We start from the raw sequence: 7,479 nt of genomic DNA on the forward strand, positions 1-7,479 counted from the left end.
AATACTCAAAGCGTATATATGTCTTAACAATAAACATGGTTCGGCCGTCGAAGTTCCGAACTCTAAATCCCACTTGAGAGTATCCAATCATAAACTAACTCGACGTGCAATGTGTCGAGCCTAATAAACTGTAACACCTCACTTCACCGAGAAGGCTAATGAGATGATCTCGAGCAATAAGGATTCGGAAACCCTTCTCGACCGAGACTTGGATAGATAACCAGTCACCTTCGACGCAGTGTTATCTATGCCGACTAAAGATGTTGCGAGACCGATTGGTTCTACGGTGACAGTGCTATCTATGCCGACTGAAGATATCACCGGTTGCCTTCACAGTGCTGTTTATCCAAACTGAAGGTGTATCGGCGAAAAAAGAAAGGGGAAAAAATCTCAAGGTTGTTGAGAGAATTTGCGCAGGGCAGTTGCGTGTTAAATTGGAAGAGCTTGAACGATGCGCAGCCTCTTCTATTTATAGCATCAGGTCCTCTTTAGATCGAGTTAAAATCCTACTCGGATTAGGACTTCTTATTCTGATCGAACAATATCTCGACCAATCCCATTTTCATACGGACTTTGAACCTAGTCCTTTATTAAGCCGGATTCACTCCTGGTTTACCAATATCCATATCTTGCCGAGACTTCTTATTGTGCCAGGATTCAATTACTCATCTCGCAGCATGATTTGGCCGACCTAGGTTAGGAAGCCCATGAACTAAACGATCCATGGAAACCTTTTCGTAAGGTCTTTTGGGCCGAGAATAAATCTCGGCCCAAACCACTATTTTTGGCCTAAACAGCTTTTCAACTGGCCAAGGCTATTTGGGATACCTCCATGCAGATTATTTCCAAATGCAACTAGCATCTGAAGAGAAGAGACATTCCCAAAAGAAGGTGGGATTTTCCCGTAAAAATTGTTGTTGCCTAAACTAAGTACCCGAAGCTTGGACAATGAGGCAATTTCAGTTGGAAGTTCGCCACTAAGAGTGTTGCCATATAAGCGAAGGTATTGGAGGTTAGAGCAACGTGATATGTTGAATGGAATATGACCACTGAATGAGTTGTTACCAAGGTGTAGTCTTTCCAAGCGAAACAAACGACCACTTTCTGGAGGGATGGTGTGGCTGAAGCTATTGTTTTAGAGGTATAAAGTCCTCAAAAAGCTCAAGTTTCTAATGTGGGGAGATAGGTGGCCTGCCATCCCGCTTGATTGGAGGTCGAGCACTGTAACTCTCTGGTGTCTGCGGCCACAAGTGATGCTTGGCCAACGACAGAAGTGGAGGGATTCATTCCAAGAGCTAAGGATGCCCAGGGTATCGGTCACGATTTCAGCTTTGAAGGCAAGCAAGGAAAGCCTATCCACCTCATTCCCCACTAAACGCGAGGAGGAGGCGGAGCTAAAAAGAAAGAGAATAAAGAGTGGTTGCATGAAAATAAACCAAATGCTAATATGAATACTTGAGAACTCCATTTTAGCTAGGCTACAAAATAAAGCTCTGGATATTTATCTATCCTTAGGTAACGTAAGTTGATGCAACAATAGGAGTCAATTTGAGCATCAGGTAGATCAAAATATGGTGCGGAAAAACCCAAATTGCTTTGACCGTATCTAAGTGCATGCCGTGGTTTATGGTTTTGGGCCTCGGCACCTGCAATAATTTTTAAATCAGAAATGCTACTCTTATCGCATTTTTCATATCATATTTGTACCTCATCTCTAATAGAGATGAATCCAGATGTATTAATGGATTCATCTCTATTAGATAGGTGGTACAAATGTGATACGAAAAACGTGTTAAGTGTAGCATTACTCTTCTTAATTAGGTATTTAGAAAGCCACTAGTAAATTTTGCCCGCACGTTGTTGCGGGAGCGAAAATATAACTATAGATTATGTTTTTAACATATAAATATGCAAAGAGTTATAAATACTAAACATAAAATGAAACAAATATTTTTACAAAGCTGTGTAAGTTGATATAATTTACAGAAAATACATTATCAAATGCCTTATCATCAGTACACAAAAATGGTTAATCTAGTATTCCCCCTTGACAGTGATCCTAAAGAGCCCATTGTTTATATACATAAAAAGAACGGAGAATTCATGTTAGGATCAACTATTTACGCACACAAAAAAATGTGAAATCAATACTTCTTTTTTTTGGATAACACATGCCAACATCCTTTAACACATGAGCAAAAGTTTTTTGGTTGAAGCAGTAACTGCAGAAAAAACAATATTGATCATCAAAAAAAAAAAAAAAAAAAGAAGCTAAAAATGAAAGAAAAATAGGAGAAAAGGAAATAAGACAGCAAACGTGCAGAAAAGAAAAGAGAAATAAAAGAAAAGAGCTTACAAACATACGTTGTTTTATCACATTTTTTAATTTTTTTTTGGTCCTGCCACCCATTTTTTTATTATTATTTTATCTTTTTCTGAACTAAAAGAATCTTGCCACGTTAAGTTTAGCTTGTATTTTTTAATTTTTTCTTTTGCCTTACGAAAGACTTGTCGTGTCACGTCGGGTTTAACTCACATTTTTCAAGATTTTTATTGCCTTACCATCAGTTGCTTTATCACATTTTTTAATATTTTTTTTGTCCTGCCATCAATTTTTCCTGCCATAAGTTGTTTTATCATATTTTTTTAATATTCATTTGTTCTGCCACCATTTTTTTTTATCATTATTTTATCTTTTTCTGGACTAAAAGAAGACTTGTCGTGCCACACCGGGTTTAACTCACATTTTTTTAGATTTTTTTGCCTTAGAATCAGTTGCTTTATCACATTTTTTTTAGATTTTTTTTGTAAGAATTCTCATAAAAAGATTAAAAAAAAGGCTCAGTATATTTTTTGCTCTATCATGGTCATCAGTTTAGGTAGCAATCATTTATCCTAATTCATTTTCAAATTAGGATTCGAATTCAAAATACAAAACACGAAAATCCAAATTAAACAGAAAATTCAAAATTCACAATGCAAAAACCTAAATGCATCTAATATTTATTAACCCAAAAGAAGCAAAAGCTAGTCATGATAACAATTTGATCAGTTAAGAAAATCTCTTTCTTTTATCATTTTACAACACTCTTGTTTTCAAAAATATTTAAACAAAGTGATCTATATCTTTTAAATTTCTGTCTCTAAGCAAACCTCTACCCTATCGCACTGTCAGCAACCAATTTTTTGCCTTGCTACCTAAATCCATACATATACTCTCTTTAAAATTATACTCTCTTTAAAAATTCTATACCTTGATGATAAAGAGCTTGCAAAGCCGCAATGAAAAACTGGAAATTCGACCAACAACTTTTGCTGCAACTAAAAATCAAAGAAGATCAGAAAAGTACACCCAAAGCTTGAAAAAAAATTAAATCACACACAATCAGAAAAATAGAAAACTCACCAGTAAACGTTGATCGTATCCTTAACTTTTTCTGAAATCAAAAATCAAAACACATCAGAGAACCACACATAAACCACGAAAAAAAAAATTGAAATTATATAGCTGATGCACAAATGGTTTGCAAACGCATATACAAAATTTCCAAAAAACAAAGACAAACGTTTCCTGAAATGAAAAGAAAAGCAAATCATAGAGCCAAACCGAAGACCACCCCAAAAAAATTTAAATTTTGTTCAACAAAAAGCCCAAAAGAAAGAGTAGATTTTATATACACGCCTTGAACACAAAGAGCTTGCGAAGTTGCACATGAAAGCCCCAAAATTAGGCCATGAGCGTTTCCTGAAACCAAATAAGCATACATATCAAACCCCCAAAATGAAAAAAAAGAAAATTTAAAGAAAAAATCCATCTGCAAATCGAAAACCACCGAAAAAAATTAAATCAGATACACTGGAAAAAAACACAAAACTTAATGGAACAACACTGGCGTGGAAGAGAAAAAAAAGCAGAAGGTGAGAATGGAGAGAGAGAAGCGAACGGAAAGAAAAAGCTAAGAAGAGGTTGGAAACGGAACAATAGAAGAGCAGAAATGGGTATGGGAAACGGAACAACGAAACAAAAAGCAGGCTGTGTATAGAGCGAGAAAAGCAAACCTCACGATGACCAACACGTGGTAAGAGAGGCCCCGGTTCCCCCAACTTTTCCAGCCTCCTTCTGTTAAATTCACTGTGTATCACATTTTTTAATATTTTTTTGGTCTTCCCACCGGCTATACATTTTTTGGGATTCAAAAATTAAGAACGTATACATTTTTATTGTTTCTTGTGCCACAAACCATGTGGCCCGGTCTTAATCACATTTTTTAAATATTTTTTTGCTCTTCCCATCAGCTGTACATGGGTGTAAAAAATTAGGAAGGTATAAATTTTTATTGTTTGTTGTGCCACAAACCACGTGGCCCGGTTTTAATCACATTTTTTTAATATTTTTTTGTCTGCCCACCAACTAGGTTTAAAGAATTAAAAAAAGACTAAAAGAAAGACTCCACAGATGGAGGAACAGGTGAATAGAAAGGGCAAATTCGAGATTTTACTGTACAAAAAAGACAAAAAGTAACTACTGAAGACTAACTTGAGGGGTATTTTGGTCCGCACACTGCCCTAGAACAGTAACCATCGGTTTGGGTTTTAGTATATATAGAATGTCAAGCTTGCAAGTTAAGTGAAAGGAGAAACTTTTCAGGTTGCCAGAAAGACAGTCAGGTACACCAAGTGTACTAATACAATTGGTTAGAAACTTGAAAAAAAAAATCAACCATTGTCTTATTACACGTGTACCGAGCCGTATTTCCGGCACACTGAAAAAATTCCTCTAGTGAAAGAACAAAACTGAATCAAAAAAATAAAACAGAGAGAATTATCATAGAAAGCAGAAAGTGACTTACACGTTAGTTATGAAATGTTCGGCCGAGGTAGAAAGTAAAACTTTATGACTCATTAGCTAGTTTTCTACCTTAGTGGAATGTTAGCTAGTTTTGCACTTAGCTAGTTTTCTACCTAAGTACAATGTTAGCTAGATTTGCACTTAGCTAGTTTTCTAGCTTAGTGGAAGGTTAGCTAGTCTTCCACTAGCTAGTTTTCTACCGTAATGCAAATGGTAAATTGGCTAATTTTTTACTCTCACAATTATTACTCTTGCAAATTGCGATGCATCTGTGACGTAGCAAATACTCTTTGTTTTTCATTTTTTATGAAAGTATAATATTCATTAAGGAGATGAGAAAATGTACAAGAGGTTAGAAGGTTTAAAAGAGTGACCCCTGAAAAAAAAATTGCCGGGCTTTCAACCCGGAATCAAGATATCTTAAGTAAATTTGACTAGATTGTCTCGTCTATGATTCTATGTTGTATCATTACATTCATAACAAATAAATCTTAAATAACGATGATGTTACTGTTGATATTGTTGATAGGGATACACACCATTTTTAGGCCCCGTTTGGTATAGCTTTTTTTTACCAAAAACTGCTTCACTTTAAAGCTAAGCAGTAAAAAAAATGTTTGGTAAAAATAAAATATGCTGCTTATTTTAAAAGTAATAGCTTCTAGACAACAACTTTTAAAAGTAGCTTGTATGTTGTAATATCTTCATTAATTAATATTTTTAGAATGACATTATTTGCCTTCCACACATATTTTATCCCTTAGAACATGAAGTGACCGTTATGACCTACCATTACAAACGCTAACCTTACACTATCAACATCATTACCACCACCATAACCTAACCATAACCACCACTACCGCCATTGTCATTACCATCATTAATGTCGTCGTTGCCACCACCACCACAACTGCAACCGCCACCACTAGCACTACCACCGTCCCTAGCACCATTGTTACCTTTACACCCCAACCACCACATCCCACTATTAGCACCATCACCATACCTCCACTATAACCACAACTGCCACCACTGCCGCCACAACCACAAATGCCACCATCGACGTTAGCACCGCCATTAGCACCATTATTACCTCTACACCCCAACCACCACATCCTGCTATTAACACCACCTCCATTCCTGCTACCATCACCACCATTGCAACCACCACCACCACTGCCACTATTACCACCATTGTCCCCACCACAGATGTTGTCTCCCCACTCCTACTACTATATCTATTTTGTCATTGTATACAATTATATTACTGTTACATTAAAATTTACCAATGATTTTACATTGCTTTTCTTACTAACAACACTTTTAAAACACAGTTAACCAAACGTTCATCTGCTTTATTTTACAGCTGATTATTCTTAAAGCACAACAGAAGCAGTTTTTTTTTAAAAAGCACAGCAATCCCAAACCGGCCCTTAGTGTCATGCACAATCCTATTAAATTATGTCCCTTGTTTACGTTTAATTTATTTAATTTTTTTGTTATAATAATAAAGAATGTGTGAGAAGCTAATAAGAGAGTGAAAATCACTTCCGTAATTGATATTGTTGATTTGTTACTAGAATAGTGCTATTTGAAGACATTACTTTAGCCTAAAGTAGGATCTCCAATTGCACTGTTCAAGTGAAAATCATATCGGCATAGGCAAAGGTACTCAAACTCAAGCGTCCCGCATGCTGACATCCAACAAACCAATCAAAACAAAAAACGCATAAAAGGGTCTCGAGTTTTGCCAAATGCACCACAATGAAGATGCTTTACCCAAATGAAGGAATAGACTTACCATCATAGGAAACTCATGCCTCCTCTCTACGAAGCTTTGCTGGCTCTCTGTGTTTTCTCACCTGCAATTTAGACCCAATGCGCAGAGGCATTTCACCCATGAAATTCTCAATCCAGAAACATCTAAAAACAGAGAACAAAGAACCGAGAAAACCGTGTGTGCGAGCGTGCGTGTTTCTCTGGTATATTTTATCAAACAGGTGATAGGCACTGAACAAAATATACATATGAATGTAAATGTTGTTTGTAAACTCAAATGGAACGCGCAAAATTACACTCTAACATGGTTTGGCAATTTCAGTTCATTAAGTGATTTCAAATTCAATAATTAGAACATAAAAGAAGAAATACGAAATATTACAGTTAGAAGTCACACATCAGTTAAAGAGTTGAAAAATAAGCAAGCTTGCTTAGGGAACTATATTGTGCAATTTAGTTGAAAGTTGTTGGTTTTGATTTGGTTTGATCTTTCTGTTGCTGAGAAATTGAGTGGAAGTTGTTGTTTTGATTTCGGTAGTTTTCAAGAATTGCATGCTTAGTGATCAGTAATCGTCTTTCTGATAACAAATTGTTAAATTGATTGTTTATCTAAAAAAATACAAAACTTGTTAAAATGTTTATGAATTTAACGTGCCGATTGTTCGTATAAGATTGCGGAGCTGAATTCGAATCCAAAAAAAATTCGTGATTGTTGTCAAATTGTAGTTATTGACTATCAGAAAGTGATTTTATGTTTGCATTGAAGGTGGTGGGAGAAATAAATGGTTGAATTCTGTGAGGTTGTAATGGAGTTATAATAATCCAAGCTTTTGTGACATTCAGGCAGAATG

This window comes from Malus domestica, chromosome 07 (genome assembly GCF_042453785.1).
Source record: "Malus domestica chromosome 07, GDT2T_hap1".
In the NCBI taxonomy this organism is placed as follows: Eukaryota; Viridiplantae; Streptophyta; class Magnoliopsida; order Rosales; family Rosaceae; genus Malus; species Malus domestica.